This window comes from Helianthus annuus, chromosome 15 (genome assembly GCF_002127325.2).
Source record: "Helianthus annuus cultivar XRQ/B chromosome 15, HanXRQr2.0-SUNRISE, whole genome shotgun sequence".
Classification (NCBI taxonomy): domain Eukaryota; kingdom Viridiplantae; phylum Streptophyta; class Magnoliopsida; order Asterales; family Asteraceae; genus Helianthus; species Helianthus annuus.
The window spans coordinates 1562014-1581553 of NC_035447.2; positions in this window are offsets into that span (position 1 = coordinate 1562014).

The following is a 19540-nucleotide window of genomic DNA, read 5'->3' on the forward strand; positions in this document are numbered from 1 at the left end:
ATTGATGCATTAAGAACCTGTCATTTACCATTTTTTTCTCTTCTGATATTAATGATTTATTCAACGAACATAAATATAACTGGACCCGCCTTAAATAAGTTTATAATCTTGTAATATTAATGATTATATACCTAAATAAGTTTATAATCTACATAAGTTTATAATTAACAAATTCAAAAAATTAATGCAAGTCTAGAAAAATTATATACCTAAATAAGTTTATAATCAACATAAGTTTATAATTAACAAATTCAAAAAATTAATGCAAGTCTAGAAAAATTATATACCTAAATAAGTTTATAATTAACAAATTCAAAAAACTTGATTTTGGACTGATCTAGCAACTTGAATCAAACCTCAGGGACGAATTTAGCAGTTTTACCCATTCATTAACGGAGGTTCTAACGGTGTTAATTTATTGGACTGAAATAGCAACAGAAACTAGGCTCAGTGACTGTTTTAGCAAAAAAAAGTTGATTTTGGACTGATCTAACAATTTGAGTCAAACCTCAGGGATGGTTTTAGCAGTTTACTCTTATGTTTTTGTTAGTGGTGAAGTTTGAGATTTCCGATTGAGGGGCCAAAAACGTATACATCTAATAAAATTACAAAACTGGGGGTCGAAAATGTATATACCTAAAAAATTCTATACGAAAACTAGATACCGAACACTACTTGGGAGGGGGGGGGGGTCGGATGCCCCTCAGCCCCTACAAAGTTGTGCCCCTGTTTTTGCTTATGGTGTAACATCGAATCTATAATCTATAACTAAAGTTTTGATATTGGTGGTACAATGATCCAGTGGTATGTTTTTTATCCAAATTTGCAGTTTAAAAAACTTTAGTGGTCTGTTAATTATCCAAATTTGCAATTCAAGAAAAAAACATTTTTTGTTTTTAGATTTTTATGATTGATCGGTTCATTTATAATAGCTCATTCTGTTCTCACGCCCCTAAAATCTTATTTTCACATCTTTTTCAATCTATCTTTCTTTATATGTATCTATATATAGAGAGAGGGAGATAAAGGGGAGGGGTGTGTGTGTGAATATTCAATGTTTTAAAAACCGGTAAATACCGACCGGTTATACCGGTATTGCCGTTTCCAGATGTAAATCCGGTACGAAACACCCCGGTAAATAAGTGAAACGGCATAAGGTTTGTACCGGCGGTAAAATCTGGTATACCGGTTTAAAACATATTACCGGTACCGGCCAAGGGTTATTTTAGTTTGGGTTGTTACTTATTTTTATTATATATGTTACTTATCTTACGTAATTTTTATATATTATGATTATTCGTAACTAAAAGTTCTTATTATTGTATGAAACGAAAATAGTTATCCTCTAGTTGATGAGGATGAAGATAATACTGAATTTCATCTTTTATGCGATCGTGAACTTGATGTATTCAATACTCAAATGCCTTAAACATGTCGTAAACTTTCATTTAAAAGAGCTTGTTGGAAAATTGAATGATTTTTTATTATCTTTTGGATTTTTTTATTATGAATTTACTTTTGGATCATCTTTTAATATGTAATCATGCATTTTTGAATTAACTTTTAAGTTGATGTTGTAATTTATAAAATTATAGAGTTAGCTAGTCAACCTGGTTGAACCGCTCGATACAACCTGGTTCAACCGATTGAACCATTTTTTAGCCTAATACGGTTTGATTTAAAAACCGGTTTTTAAAACATTGTGAATATTAACACCCATTATAATTGGTTAGGGTGAAGGAAATTCAGTCATCCTCATCATTCTTAAGGCTCCATCACAATTTTATTTTTCTTTGATTTCATACCAAATCAATGGAATCCATCATCACTTTCCTCAAATTATTTAGTTAAATAAATAATGAAAGAGAAAGGAGAACTAAGAGGAGTGATGAGGTTGGTCAGCATCATGGATCTAGAATTTGGATGGGTTCCTTGGTATTGAACACCTCCATCCGGTGTTCACTTTGGTACCTAGCCTCCAACTCACTAGGGCTGACAATTTCACTCCGCTCTTAACAGATTGTTTTGTTTTCATGTCTTAACAGGCCGTATGATACACTTGTAACTTTTTGGTGTGTCTTAATAGGTCGTGTTTATGTAACCTGTTTATTATCAGGTTCGTGTTCGTGTTTATGGAACAGACTGTTGGGCTATCAAGAAGACACAAGCGCGCAAGATGGAGGTAGCAGAGATGAGGATGCTGCGGTGGATGTGTGGACACACGAGGTTAGATCGGATAAGAAATGAGGTTTTTTAGGGAAAGATTAGGAGTGGCTAGTATATCGGAGAAGATTAAGGAGGGGAGATTGAGATGGTTTGGGCATGTGAAGCGGAGGGAAACGACGGCACCAGTTAGAGTAGTGGAAACTCTTACTGTCGAAGGGAGGAGAGGAAGAGGCAGACCCAAACTGACATGGGATGAGCAGATTAGGCATGATTTAGTAGAGTTGCATCTTTCTGAGGACATGGTCCAAGACAGGACTTCGTGGAGGCTTAGGATTAGGGTTAAGGACTTCTAGGAGATATTGCAGTAAGGTCTTAGGTGTATTTTAAGGAGGTAGGTTTTTCTTACTCTTTATGGGACTTTTCCGGTGATTGCCTTCTTGTGATCATGCCCAAATGATGTTGTATGCATGCTATTATACATGATTTACATTATATTGTGTCACTCGGTTAAATTTCTTGGTATGGGGGACTTCTTATTTCTATATTCTTTGACTTGGTGTGTTGGTTTGTTGGTTTGTTATTCGTTTTCGAGCTGAGGGTCTCTCTGGAAGCAGCCTCTCTATCCCTATGGATAGAGGAAAGGTCTGTCTACATCCCACCCTCCCCAGACCCTATAAGTAGCTTTGCTATTTATGAGATTTACTGGGTATGGTTGTTGTTGTTGTTGTGTTCGTGTTTAGAAAAACGGACACGATAAGATTTCGTGTCCTATTCATGGTTACTTGTTTCGCGTCCATGTCATATCGTGTTTTAACAGGTCATGTCTGATATGATATGCTAGCTTACAACTCTTCACCCTCATTTTGTCATGGATGTATTATGCCTAGCGTTATTAGAAAAGATGGTTTCGGTTAACCGTTGGCGTTATATGTGAGTGTATTAAAGCTCGTTTCGACTAATAAAGTTAAAATTATGTTTTGATTTTGATTCAAGTATGATTTTGTCAATCATTTTAATTATAGATGAGAATAAACGACAAGTATTATGCTATTATAAAGTTAAATGGTTATGATATCAATATTTTTAAACTTATTACATGTGGTATACGTTCTTGTTATCAATTGCTAAATTTAATTACATTATATTTAGTTTATCTTCTCATAATGAGGATAATTATGTGGATTTTCTGCTAAATTTAATTACATTATATTTAGTTTATCTTCTCATAATGAGGATAATTATGTGGATTTCTGCTAAATTTAATTACATTATATTTAGTTTATCTTTTCATAATTTTCATAAAGCAGCTTTTATAGTTTGAATAAAAATTAATATAGTTTGAATAAAAATTAATATCACTCAGATCTATAAACGTGTGTTATTTTTCATTGTTTATTTCTTGTATTTTTTATATTCTAGATAATAACAAAATATAGTATTTTTTTAGCAACTACAATATAAAAAATTTAGTAAAGGCATACAAACCTCTCTTTTGTCTTTATTTTTGTAAGTTTATAAAAGAAACTATAGTCTTACACGTTTAATATAAAATCTATATCTATATTTATTACAATAGTTATCCATGCTTTTGATAAAATAATACAGACTTATTTGTTTTATATTTACACTAGGTTATTTCCCGTGTGACACACGGGTGTAATAAATAAAACTTGTATAAACTTTAAAGTTATAAGTAACTTAGATTACACATAAATTTTAATAACCAAGAGACATAAAATGCATTAGAGTTAAGGCACTGACTCGGTGAGAATATGATTGTATTACGAAAATATACAAATAATTCATAAATTTGTAAATACTGTTTACTTGGTAAATAGTGTTGCTGGTGTTCTATTTTTTAGATCATACGTAATAGATTTCGAAAAATTTGATGATGGTAATATCTTGTTAGAATTTGTTGTTTTAAGTATCATATTGGATCTATAAGAATCCAACAAAACTTTTTAAATTTAGACCTCTCGGTAGCGTTGGTATAAGCATTGTCGGGGGTACAACCTATAAGAAATAGTTAACTTTTGTTTTTTTGAAAAATTGAAGTTAAAAAGCACATTAATAATGTATACGTGTATAAGATTATATATATATATATATATATATATATATATATATATAGAGAGAGAGAGAGAGAGAGTAAGGTTAACATACAAAAAGCCTTATCATACATCACGTATGAGACAATGGTAACCGTTGGATCAGGGGTATAATCACGCATGGGACCACATAATCACACATGAGATCACATAATCACGCATGGGACCACATAATCACGCATGGGACTATAATCACGCACGTTCTATGATAATAACGCACGTTATATTTTTTGTCATGTATGTTAATGTAGGTTAAGCTCTGATGTACATTATACTTTCTCTCTCTATATATATATATATATCATACCATCAAAAATGCTAGATGAAATGTTCTTTTCTTGTCACCTAAAAAATAGTTGTTTGTTTTTTTACGTGTGTTACATATATTTTAAAAATGTAAGTCGTCAATCGATGTATGGTGTTGGTAGGTTTTACAGAAGAACAACGAATTTGAGCGTTTGATTCTATTACATTTGCTTGTATATTGAGAATGCAAAACAATAAATTCTATTATAAGATTATTTATGTAATAATATAGAATATCGGTAAATATTTTTATGAGAAAGATTGATAGATGCCAATTTTTTTTTGAAAGGCATTAATAGATGTCAAATAAGAAAAACAATTATGCAACTCTTCGTATTCATTAATTTCATCAACCAAACCAATATATGATATTTCTTAAATAGTTTATTAGCTTAATAAATAATCAATATGAATAATATCTATCAATGTTTCGAGTTAAAAAGAACAATTATAAATAAAAAGTTATTAATGACATATAAACAAATTATATATTATGTTTCAAACACAGAGTTATTTGGTTGGAATATTGTCCAAAAAATGAAGATGGGTAAACTTTTGAGTAATATAATATGAAGTTTGGAAAAAGATAAAAAGCACAATAAGTTTAAAATAAAAAGAAAAACAAATTATTTACTTGTATTTAAACGAATAATTAAATAAACTGTTAAAATGGATGATTCAATGTGAAGAGAACGAATGTTCGTTGTTTATGATTATAGACGAAGATGAATATGAAAGGTAGGTGTTTGTATGTTTGTATAAAATAAAAGTGTAGTTATTTATAAATTAATATTAATTATTCAGAGTATATTTTTTTTTATTTTTTAAATTATATCATAATATAATTATCTATAAGAGATGGCCTAATATGATGACAAGTGTCCCTAAAGTGGTTTCTTTTAGTATAGATTTTATATACGCCTATAGTGACTTTGACCATTTGAGGTAAGCTTTGATGTAATGTATGATTAGTTAATTTATCCTTAACTTTATAATTACTCCAACTATGTGAATTTAATATATTGGATAATATAACCATCAAATCAGATAAATTGAAAAGACTACAAGTATTTGTGTTTGTTTTTGTACATCTCTTACCACAAATTCATCAAAACAAATTAAACTTGGGTGTAGCTACTTATCTCTTACCACAAATTCATCAATACAAATTAAACTTGGGTGTAGCTACTTCTAATAAAGAGTTAGACAATATTAAGTTAGGCATTATAATAATTGATCATAGTTAGTAATATAACATAGAAATGACATAATTAAAGGTAAAAAATAATATAAAAGAAAACCCAAGATTGGTCATTATTTTGGTGATGCACCATCTTTGTTTACCATGGTAAACATTTGGTGATATTCCATAAGGATTTCCCAAAGTGGGTGAAGTATGAAAGCGAAAAAGACAAGAAGAACAGAAGAATGTGAAAGGAGATGAAACTCACTTTCAAGACCTAATAACTCTTTGAGAAATGGCAAAAGAAAAGTGATGGGATGAAGTGGGTATTTATATGGAAGAGATTAAGGTTAATGGTGGTGAAAAATATGGAAAGTTGGAGGAAATAGACCCATGGATTTATTTATTTTTGTTTTTGGTCACTAATGTCCTGAGATTGTCTGTTTTATGCATTTCTATTATTTGTATAAATTTGAGTTTCTAACTTAATTTATAAACATAGTATGATACAATAGTTGATTGATTGGGTCTCGAATATCGAACATAAATCGGTTTTTGAATGATTTAAACGTGTATTGATGTTTATATGAATAACACCTATGTTTGATTGAACTATTATTAAAAATAGAAAAAAAATGTATTCCATGATGATCATAAGTCCGGATTACAATGGTTGAATACGAAAAAACACGGAAACGAATAATACAATAATTGCGGAATGTTACAACAATTATCCGCTAACTGGGTAATGTTGTTTAACTTATCAATGCCTAAACTCAAGTTGATTTCTTCATCTCTAGACGCCTTCACGCACGTGCATCACGAGTACAGTCAGATAATTCCCAACATTCACCACCTGAAAATTTGAGACGTATACGGGAGATCTTTAACGCCAATAACGCTTTATTTGCCTTGATTCTCTTGGAACTCCTCTTGATCTCTAGTTGTGCTTTTCGGCTCCTTCCTTACTTGAAAATTCTTGCGACCTTGTACTCGACTGGTCCTTTGGTCATAAGAACTCGCACCATTATTGACTCGTCGATAATCTTGAGTGTGACAACCCTCACTAAACCAGGTATCCGTACGACTTAATTAACTATTAATTGTTGCCTAATTACTGTGCTTAACTGAGATTTATGTTAAACTGCTACTTGATTGTTGATACTTGTACATATCTGCATCATACTTTGATTTTCCGTCACTACATTATTTACTTACTGAACTCTAGTGACAAACATGATGCACAAAAGCACAGTAGCATTTGGACGGATAACCTATTTGACATGCTGATATAGCCAGCATCAGGCAGACACTGCCTCTAAAGGCCTGAATGAGCCAGAAATATTTTACTACACCCATAGTGTGTGTAGAGATACAAGGGTTGTATAATTGCGTCTCTAGGAATAAGATACAGAGATTGGATGTGCCTAAAACGTATTCTAAGCACGAAACACAGCACTTTTATTTACATACTAGCTTCTAGCTAATTAATAAAGTGCCAAAACATGAGGAATTATTCCTGACACTTTGCAGAATAAATTGTGTCGCTAAAAATATTATTTACAACGCTTAAAGGATTACTTAAGCACTTTAACGGATTACTATCCAACTGAACAACCGGACTTAACCCGGAACATAAAAATATTGCCAGAAATATTATTGGTATTTTTCTGAGCCAGTTAGGGTCCTTGATTACCCTAACACCCGCTTTATAACGCATTAAACAACTAACGGGGTTAATCCCTAAAGTTAACCGACTTAACCAAACTAAACTCTAACTGAACGATCAAGATCCAACCGGGTGACCCCACCCCCCTTTGGGCCGGTTTGGTCCCTTTGTAACTAAGGGTACAACTTTTGATTATTTAATTTGATTTCGTGGATATCTAGACGACGTATAACCGATGGACGATAGCACTTGAATTCTCTATAAATAACCCTCTCTCTCACACACAAGAACACACACTAATCACCAACTTCTCTCTCTCTCTTGCTCCCTCTTCCTCTCGGCCGTGAGCACCCACATCCATCCATCATACTTTCGGCTCTTGTCTTGCCATTCCAAGTGCACACAAGTGTCGGGGATCACGTACGAGGAAGCTTGAAGCAAACGGAAGTTGGAGGACCACGTGCATTTGCTTTTATCCACGCCATTTTCGCCAAAGATCTTCCCTAGCCCCGAGCTAGAGGTATAACATTTTAAACTTGTTCTTGAAAGTATCTAAAGTGGTTAAAAGGATTTTTAACAGTTAAAAGTCGGTAACCCATCTTTTGAATCTAAAAAGTCTACAAAAACTCGAATATTGTTGGTTAAAAGCATATAACGCGTGTAAAAGTCGTAGTATTCGAATATGTTGGTTGTAGAGACCCGATCTACGATGTGGTGGCTCTTATCATCGTTTAACTCGACTTTGTTAAGATCCCGAATCTTGACATACACTTGTTTCTTTTGTACAAGGGTTAAAAGGTGAAACTCCACCACACGAGAAACATGAACTTGTGTAAAAGTGTTTTGACATGTAAAATAGTATTTAAAACGAGCCGATCTACGTATGTACAAGTGGTATATTCGTAGAACCGGGTGTCGAGAAAATCATGTTTTATATAAGTTGGATAACATGTTAACAAAGATGATTTTTATAAACTACAAGTGTATGAACACTTGTGAAACGAAAGATCCGACAAAATAACAATTTTTATAAAAATTGTCGGGAAGTTGTAAAGAGTGATTTGTTCCAAAAACGGGGTTTTTGCAAGACTAAACTATTTTATACATAGATCCACTAAATGTAACGAGATCTACACAATAGTTTTAGAAAAACTACAAGTTCATGTAATAATGTGATTTTACATACTAGTCTACGAGTTAATGTGTTGAAACTAGTTTGAAGTGTTGGAAATTGATTGGTTGATTTAAAGAAATTGTTGGAATAATTTTGTAAAAGAAAATGATACGCTTAAAAGCGTGGCCACCTCCAGTTACAGGGGAAACTCTGGCGAAATTTTCTAAAATCTAACACTTAGAATTATTTACAAGTGTTAGACTACTTTTGACATATTTTCAAATATATTTCGCCATGACTTTATTTACAAATATTCGGAGGTGGGGTTTTCACAAAAATAAACGTGATAAATATTTATTCGATAAATATATTTTTCATCACACTGTTTATGATTATTTTGTGAAAATATATAAATATTATTTTTAGAGTAAAAATAATATTTACAAACTTTGTCGAACCCAAAATAATACCAACGCCTACACGACAAACATATAAGTACAACGGTAATTACTATTACCACTTAATCGCCAAAACGTAACTTACGCTTTATACGGAAATATTCATGAATGCGGATATTGTCAACGTATTATTTTGGAAAGTATTATGTAAAAAGAAAATATATTATTTTTGAGAAAAATAATTATATTTTGGAATGAGAAATAAAATATATTAAGTGAGACTTAATGTTATAAACACGCATGTATTAATTCCCCCATCCTTGGGAAGGAGATTTTCTACCAAGTATATACACGGAACGGTTGTCTAACCGTTTCCCGAAAAATTAAACTATAAAGCTAAAGCACGGCCATCCGTCTAATAGAATTAGCACATGTAGGTCGTTGCGCAGCAGTTGGATATTTGGATTACTTGGTATTGTGACGCACTCACTGTGAGTTCATGTCCCCCTTTTCTCTTAACTGTTTTCAGTTTTATAAACTGCGGGGGTGAAATACATGTTACTATGATTTTGAATACTTGATACACGGTATGGTTAGCGTAAGGAGGTTTGTTACTCAGATCATGTGAGTGGGTAGGCACAACTTGAGGCCATTAATCCTCGTAGTAGGACCGAGGGACAGGAGCGGTAGATCTATCTGGGTGTAGCGAGCCCAGCCCCAGGTCCAGCATAACGGACCTCGGGGTGACTTACTGCCCGACGCATAAATCCGCTAGGTTTGAGTCATCCCTACTTGCACTTCACACATATCAATGGCCTTGCAAACCATTGGTGATCTCTTTTTTTTCCTTATTTGCTACATACCAGGTTTTTGATAAAGATAAAGGTTTGTTTACGCACTTTCGCATGAACTCGCTCAACATTATTGTTGATTTTTCAACTTACATGTATTTCAGGAAATTAACGATCTGGCGCGGTATGGCTTGTTTTCCGCTGCATTAGGCCCGAGGTCATCCAGGGTTCGAGGCTTGTGACTCTTTCCTGGACAAGTCACAGTCCTTGAATCATGTTTATGTTAAGTTTGCATTTGTAATGTTTAGACAAGTTATGGTTGTTGGGTGTTAACCCGTTAAGACAATGTTTTACTATTTTATTTTCAATGGATGATCTTGCATATTTTTATTCATATAGCTTGTTATGATTAAGCTATGGTATTAAGAAGTCACACCAAAATAACCACGCTTCCGCAAAGCCAGGGTGTGACATTGAGCACACACTAGCTTTGTTGGATCATCACATGTTCCAACATAATTTACATTCATCTTTGATTCAAACCGTGATCAAACTCACACTTGTTTAGCCCGGACAATATCTCTTAACTAAACCAACTCGGTTAACCCGAATATGTTAAACCCACAATAGTGATCAAACCTACTTGTTTAACCAACGAAAAAACTTTTCTTTGGTTTTTTTCTTTTGAATTTCAAAGCACCACCCAAAACAGAAAAAGAGATAATTAAACCTGCTTGTTTTGATTTTCGATTTGATCAAATACAACCGTGTTCGATAATTCTTAACACATATTTGTACATTTATGTTGCAAACTTGACATTGGGTGAAGAATTATTTCATCTTCAATCTTATAACTAAGAATTGCTTCTTATTTGTCTGCCAATGACAATTGTTGCAAAAGACATTTTTTTCAACATGAAAGCTTGAGGGTTTAAATTGCAATGATTTTTTAATTATTAAACTTATCTAAGATATTATTGTACTATTGAAGTATGAACAACAAATATAGAAAATAAATAGATCCATAACACCTAGTCCATTTCCCACATTATAACATGTAAATGAATGATTATCAGGGCCGTATATCAGGGGTGTAGGAGGTACCTGCGATCAGGGACCAAATCAATATAGGGCCTGAAAATTTTTTAAAATTTTATATATATAAATCCTGGATATTTGGATAAATAAGGGCCTGCTAAAATACCCAAAGTTTTTTAATTAAGGTCTTGTTTAAAAGTTAAAAAAAAACAGCCAAATTAACAAGCCCAGGTGACTAGTCGAAACAAAAATAAGGGCCTGCTAGATCAGGGAAAGGAAACAAAACGTCGCACTGTCGCATGCAGTGATGCGTGTCAGTGTGTATATGTTTTTAATAAATAATTAAGCCCTTTTTACACTTTTAACCAAGTTTTAAATTTATAAAACACGATATTCACTAACACTAAACACACATATGGGCAAGTGCACCCATCGTGGACGTAGTATAGTGTTGGTAAGATACCGAGGTCGTCCAAGGACACAAGAGCTTTTAATACCGGTTTATCCTCAACGTCTAACCAAATCAAAAAGTTAGAAAAATGTTTTAAACTAAGAAAAATAAAAACTAACTAAATGCTGAAAAATAAAATAAAATAAAAACAGATAGACAAGATGAATCACTTGGATCCGACACGTGTATTAGTATAACCTTTGATTATTTTTGCACTTTTGCACTTGTTTAAGAGATTATATTAGTTATTGTAGTAGGCCCCTCTTTTGAAGGCGACGTTACCCTCAACCCAGTAGTTTGAGTCAGCAAGGATACAATCCTAAAGGGTCGGATTATTGAAAGATAATGAATTAAGTTATTAATGCAAATTATGGTAGGCCCCGCTTTTGGCGGTGACGTTACCCTCGGCTAAGTAGTCTGAGTCAGCAGGGATACAGTCCTAAATAGCCGGGTTATAGTATTAATAGTAGTTAGCTTATGAGGGGGTCAAAGAGTTTGGATCCCCGCCATCCAATACCTATGGGCATTGAAGGAGATCCTACTAAATTTGACCCAGGTCCCAAGCAGGACCTCTAAACGCTGAACAAGGGCAAGACCTTTACCAAACCGTTCCCTTAACCCCCGACCAGGTAGCCAACATACCTCCATATAGACCGTGGAGATATGAATGGTGAAAATCTTTTATTTTATATAGACAGTAAAATAATGCCAAGACACCACGGACAAACGATAAGGAAAGATCACCTTCAACATAAGTAACTAGTTATTAAAGTCATTAATACAAAACCAAATAAAAAGTGCAAAAGATTAAAAATAAAAAGTATTATACTAAACACTTGTCTTCACCAAGTGATGTAAGAGACTTAGGCAAACATGGCCTTGATTGTCAAGAACTCTTACGATCAATCTTGGATCCCGAGACGACTCACACACTCTACGATGGACAATGGATGATGGTGGTGGATGATGGTGTTATGGTGGTGGTGGGTGGTGGATGAGGTGTGAGAGAGGTGGTGTGCCAAGGGATGAGAGAGAATGAAACCAAGCTCCTCTATTTATAGGCTGGACAGAACGCTGGACACGGCCCCGTGTCCGCTGGACACGGCCCCGTGCCCGTCTGACACTCTCTCTCTTCATTAATTGTAATTGCGAATTACAATTAATGCGCCTGCTGTACTTTCAACACGCCCCCGTGCTCGCTGGACACGGCCCCGTGTCCAGCAATGGAAGCTTCTACTGGTTTGTCTTATCTGCTGCTTCCTGGGCACGCCCCCGTGTTCGCTGGACACGGGGCGTGTTCAGGCTCTGTTTTCTTCTCTTTGTCTTGGGAGGTGCCGTTGAGGGTCCGGGCAGTCCACTTTTGTTCCTTTTCTTGTATTTATGGTAGAATTAGTGGTCTTTTTGCTTCTTTTGTGATTTTGAGCTCATTTCATCCTGAAAATACAAAAGGAAGACAAAAACACTTTTTTCCCAACATTAGTACTTAAAAAGGGTTAGTTTTATGCCTTAATTGATGTGTTTTATATGTTGCATTTTACACACATCAAATACCCCCACACTTGAACTTTTGCTTGTCCTCAAGCAAAACTCTTTTAATGTGGCTTACACTCCCAAATGGAATAGGTAGAAGAGAAGTTTTTTTTTTTAGCTTGTCCTAGAGTGTCGGGAATCCAAGGTTTGTATAGGTTTTATTTTTATTTTATTTACAATCCTATTCGTCATGATTTATTTTGAACTTTTCATAAGATAAACTACTTATTTGGGCATAACATGCCTTTTTAAAATTCCATTTATATACAAGTTCACATACCTCACGGGAGATCACTCAATCACTCGGCCGAAGGTGTATATTTAAGTGAATCGCTCGAGAGCGGCACGGACTTACGTTTTCCATAGGCTTGCCAAGCGATCAATCATCCTCCTTTTTAACTTTTTACCTTTGTAAATATCAAGAGGACTTTTGGGGTGAAGGCTTGGGTTTAAAGGTGGGTAGTTGGTTAGTGGTTAGTAAAAAGGGCGAAAATCGTAACAAGTGTCGGTTTTCATAAAATACCTTATTTTTAGTGACATTTATTTTTGAAGTATTTCTCCAAACAAGCTTTTGTAGCTTTTGTTTGTTTTTGACTTCATTATTCATAAATTTTTATTTTTTATTTTTTTTTTCGTCACGTAAAGGGTATGTTTATGAAAAACCGAGCTTGTTACTAAAATAAGGGTGAAAAAATGAAAAAGGTTTTTGGTGGGTAAAAAAAATTGTTTTGGGGGTAATGAAATGAAAGGTTTAGGCTCAAAGGGGTTTTTCTAGGGGGATTTTGGGTAGGTAAAAAAAATGAAAAATAATGGTTTTGAAAGAAAAATAGTTAGTCCTAATGCCTCCATCATTTACTTACTTGGGTTTAAGTTGGTAAGGACTGGGAATGTATCGTCGTGGCAAGTTCTAGATTTGTAAAGACCGAGCGGCTATTCACACAAGAAACGAAAAATGAGCATTTAATCTAAATATGTATATTTTTATGCTCAATAAAGGCTCAAAACTCACTTTTGTGGGAATGGGTTTTTAATGTGACCAAGCATATATAATCGAATTTTTAACTAGACTTGTTATACCGTTTCATAATTTTCTTATGTTAGTTCTTTTTATCACGACGCTATCGGTTGTAAAAAAAAAAATATAACCCTTTTATAACTTGTTATTCCCAACTTAAACTAAGACAAGTAAATAAAAAAAACGAAAAAGTTTTTGAAAAAAATTTGGGGTGTTTAGCGGTTCCAATAGAGTTTTGTGTAAGGCTTGTTTTAGGATTTTGCAAAATTTCAAGGTTTTAGCATTCCCCCCCACACTTAAATTACACATTGTCCTCAATGTGTCCAAAAATAAAGTTTTTGGTTGATTAGAATATGTAAAAGTGTGTTTAAAAACAAAGATTTGTGTTACTGGCGCTCTGGACACGGCCCCGTGTCCATTGGACACGGCCCCGTGGTGAACTGCCAGTAACGAAAAACTTACAGAAGGTGGACACGGGGGCGTGTTGGGTGAACACGGCCACGTGTCCGGCAAAAATCTGCAGGTCAGTAGCCAAACAGCAGAACTGGGAGATGGGCACGGGGGCGTGTCGGCTGGACACGTCCCCGTGTGGACAGTCTGTTAGCCACAAAAATAGGTTTTTCCCCCGGTTTCTTCATCCTAGGGCTGCAAGTGCCAATGTTTAGCACTCTAACCCTTGCATTGCACCTGTTTAATCATTCAATACCATCCAACCAAGCACAAACCATTCCTAATCTTACCATTGTCAAATATTATCCAAACATAGAGTAAAAACAAAATAAAGATAAAAAGTAGTTAAGGAAAGTAAATTGTTTGACAAATGGCACGCAGGCCATGAATTGTTCGATGGATAAGAAGGGTAATCAAACCTGTGGGCTCATCACCAGCTAGCCCCTTGTTCCTCCAAGCCTCCTACTCCATGTCTTCATCACTACCATCACCTCCACCCCCTTGCCTCGCCATGTACTCCCGGATGCTACCGATATCATCTTGTATATCGTTAATGTTGCGTTCGATAGCCCCAACCCGGTGGTGTGTGTTGTTGGCGAGGTTGTAGGTGTTCCTTGAGCACATGAGGTTTTCCTGCAAAAGATCATGTAAACTTTGAAAGTTAGGAAAACCACCTCCTTGGGAGGAGGATTGGCCCGCATCGCCTTGGGGTGGATACTGAAAATGGGGATGTGGTGCATGAAGAACTAGAGCCTCCTGCGGGTTCCATGCATAGCCTTGCGTTCTCTGAAAGCTCACCGTCCCGTCCTCCGCTTCATAAAGCAAGTTCATGGATCGGCAAATGTGATAATCGACCCGTCCCGACCATGGACTCCTTTCGAAGGACCTTGGGATATTCGTGAAGTGCTTGAAGAGACGGTACACCCATCCTCCGAAGAAGATTGGTGTAGGAGCAGAGGCAAGGCGGTTTAGGTGCATGTTTCGCAGTAGGAGGTACGGAACATCTAGAGGCTTCTGGTTGTGGATGCAGTGAAGGACAACCAAATCTTTCAACCCAACAACGCCACTACTGTTGTGGCATTGGTTCAGCGAGTACGATGGGAGCCTGTGGATGTAGCGGTATAACGGGTCCCTCAGTTTGGTGCTCTTTGTGCTGCTTGGGTTGTAGATCCCTTCACCGATTTGAGCCCATGCGGCTTGGCGTTCAGTTGCGTCCAAGTCTCGCAATCCCCCGGTATTCTCTTCATTCCCTGCTTCTTCATCTTTGTACAGCCCAATGATTGATCCGAACTGCGCCATGGAGGTTCTATAGGTCGTACCTCCACATCGAAATTCGACCGCCTCGTGATCAAACGGTTCGCATCTCGAGTTGAAGACGAACGTGCTATAGAACTCCATTGTGCATTGATGGACCGACCGAAGTCGGGCAGTCAATGCGACGTGCAGTGGACCCGTCACTATGTTGTTGAAGCGGTCCAGTTGGTTTACCATTGTCAGCAGATCAGTACATGCCCGCCTTGGATACTCTTCGGGCCTTGTTTGTAGGACCTCGTAGCGAGCCCTGGCGTCAAGTTCGCTGGCATTAAACCGTGTGAATTTAGACATCTGAAAAGAATACAGCAAAAGTTAGTGCGAAACATGGAAATTCAGGTTGAAAACTGCAAACAGTGAGCTGGACACGGCCCCGTGTCCAGGCGTCTGTAACACCTAATTTTCATTTTTTCGTCCCGGTTTCGAAAACCTGAAAATTTTTAGCCTAGTAGCAGCGGTTTCCCCCGAAAATGAAACCCTAAGTGTCATTTTTCCAAAATCAAACCATTTACCCTTTCAATTTTGTGTTTTTCGGTTCAAGAACAAGGGTTTGTGTTTTTAGTTGGAAATCGGACAAATCTATCAACAATACATGTCTATTTACTTCCTACTACTCTACTCTAAACTACTACTAACAATTTTCATCAAAAATTTTGAGTTCGATCATGAAGAACCCTAGATTTCCCCCAATTTTTGATGTTTCAACTACATGCAAGTAACTAATCTAACTACTAAGAAGGATAGAATCATACCTTGACGTTGTTAGGTTCGGTGGTAACGTTCGAAATCTGCAGAAAATCGCCTCTAACCAGAGGATTTTCGGTGAAACGGGGCGTGTGGAATGGTGTAACTGATAGAAAAAGAGGGTTTTATCCCGACAGTCGCCTCGACACGGCCCCGTGTCCAGCGGACACGGCCCCGTGCCGGGTGAAGTTTTTTTTTTTTTTTTTTTTTTTTTTTTTTTTACGTGTTCGTGTGCATGCCCCTTATTTCCGAAAAATGGTTAGATGATTTTACCGGTTTTGAACGTATACTTACCTGTAACATGTCGGGTATGAGTTTATTCGTTGACCGTTTGAAGTGCGATTTCCTCTTCCTCATCCTCGATGGATCCTCTGTAGAGTTTCAGCCGTTGGCCATTGACTTTAAATGGTGTCCCATTTCGAGTTTTAATTTCTACTGCACCGTGTGGAAAAATATGGGTGACTAAAAAAGGTCCCGACCACCTAGACTTTAACTTACCAGGGAACAATCGAAGTCGCGAATTAAACAATAGAACTTGGTCTCCAACCCGAAATTCATTAGATTTAATATATTTATCATGCAAATTTTTCATTCTTTCTTTATAAATTTCGGAGTTAGAATATGCATAATTCCTAAGTTCTTCTAATTCGTTTATTTGACAAAATCGATTTTTACCGGCAACTTCTAAGTCTAAGTTTACGTTTTTTATTGCCCAGTAGGCTTTGTGAGCGATTTCTACTGGCAAGTGACAACTTTTTCCATAGACGAGTTTATATGGGGTTGTGCCTATAGTGGTTTTATAAGCGGTTCGAAAAGCCCATAAAGCGTCGTCTAGTTTGTCGGCCCATTCTTTTTTATTTATTCCTACGGTTTTCTCAAGTATTCATTTTAAACCTCGATTAGTTACTTCGGCTTGCCCATTTGTTTGAGGATGATATGCTGTTGAGACCCGGTGATAGACCCCATACCTTGTTAATATTTTTTCGAGTTGATGATTGCAAAAATGGGTACCTCTATCACTTATTAATGCCTTTGGTGTCCCGAAACGAGAGAACAACTTTTTCAGGAATTTTACCACTACTCTTCCATCATTTGTTGGAAGAGCCTCGGCCTCTGCCCATTTAGACAAGTAATCGACTGCCACAAGTATATATTTGTTTCCCTTTGAAGGTGGGAAGGGTCCCATGAAATCGAGTCCCCACACATCAAAGATTTCACAAACGAGAATGCCATTTTGAGGCATTTCATTTTTGGAAGAAATATTACCTGATCTTTGGCAGGCATCACATGTTTTTACAAGGTTTTGTGCATCCTTGTAAATGGTTGGCCAGTAAAATCCCGAATCAAATACCTTTCTTGCGGTACTTGCGGCACCATGATGTCCTCCGTATGGACCTTCATGACAATGACGGAGTATTCTTCGTGCTTCATTACCATGGACACACCTTCGGATGAGTTGGTCGGCACACATTTTGAAAAGATAGGGGTCTTCCCAAAAGTAATGCTTTACATCAGCAAAGAATTTTTTTTCTTTGATGATGTGGCCATCCTCTGGTGACTATACCGCTGGCTAAGAAATTAGCGTAGTCGGCATACCATGGTTCTTGTCTGCTTTCCATCATTTCCAGGGACTCTGTGGGAAATTTTTCGTTGATTTGCTCGTCCCTGGTTGTCTCCAAAGCTGGGTCTTCTAAGCGCGAGAGATGATCCGCAGCAGTGTTTTCTGCTCCTCTTTTGTCCTTGATTTCAATGTCGAATTCTTGGAGGAGTAGAATCCACCTTATCAAACGGGGTTTTGCGTCTTGCTTCTTGAAGAGGTACCTGATGGCTGCATGGTCTGTATAAACTATTGTTTTAGAAAGAACAAGATAAGAACGAAATTTATCAAAAGCAAATACCACCGCTAGTAACTCTTTCTCAGTAGTTGTATAATTTTCTTGTGCATCATTTAGAGTTTTACTAGCATAATAAATTGGGTGGAAATGTTTTTCTTTTCTTTGTCCCAAGACTGCTCCAACAGCAAATTCGCTTGCATCGCACATGATTTCGAAAGGAAATTTCCAATCTGGTGCTATCATGATAGGTGCATTGACTAGCATTTCCTTGAGGGTTAGAAATGCTTGATTGCATTCCTTGTCAAAGATGAAGGGTGCATCTTTTTCAAGCAATTTTGTTAGAGGTCTTGAAATTTTTGAAAAGTCCTTGATAAACCTTCTATAGAATCCGGCATGCCCTAGGAAACTTCTGATGGCTCGCACGGAGGATGGAGGAGGTAATCGAGAAATAGTCTCTATTTTTGCTCGATCAACTTCCATTCCTTCGCTTGAGATTTTATGCCCGAGTACTATTCCCTCTGTTACCATGAAATGGCATTTTTCCCAGTTAAGGGCGAGGTTAGTTTCCTCACATCGGGATAGCATTCGTTCAAGATTATCGAGGCATTGATCATATGAGTCTCCAAAGATGGAAAAGTCATCCATGAAGACTTCCATGGTTTTTTCAATCATATCATGGAAAATGGCGACCATACAACGTTGGAATGTTGCAGGTGCATTACATAGACCGAATGGCATGCGTCGATATGCAAAAGTTCCGTAGGGGCATGTGAAAGTTGTTTTCTCTTGGTCTTCTGGTGCTATCGGTATTTGGAAGTAACCTGAAAAACCATCTAAGAAACAATAAAATTTATGACCGGATAATCTTTCTAACATTTGATCAATAAAGGGTAAAGGAAAGTGGTCTTTCCTTGTTGCTTCATTTAATCTCCTATAATCTATACAGACTCTCCATCCTGTGACGGTTCTCGTGGGTATTAATTCATTTTTCTCGTTAGTTATTACCGTCATACCTCCTTTCTTTGGGACTACTTGGACGGGACTTACCCACGGGCTATCGGAGATAGGGTAGATTAGTCCGGCGTCGAGTAGCTTGATGACTTCATTTTTAACCACTTCTTGAACATTGGGGTTCACTCTTCGTTGTGGTTGAATCACCGTTTTGTAGTCATCATTCATTAGAATTTTGTGCGTGCACATGGAAGGACTTATTCCTTTAATATCTACAAGCTTCCAAGCGATCGCATTTTTGTGTTTTTTAAGTAGGTTAACTAATTTTCCTTTTTCTATGCTAGTTAATTTAGACGAAATAATTACAGGTAAACTACCATCTTTGCCTAGAAAAGCATATTCCAAACCTTTAGGAAGTTCTTTGAGCTCAATGGGTGGGTCTTTAGGAGACACCTTATTTTGTGGCTCATCTAGATC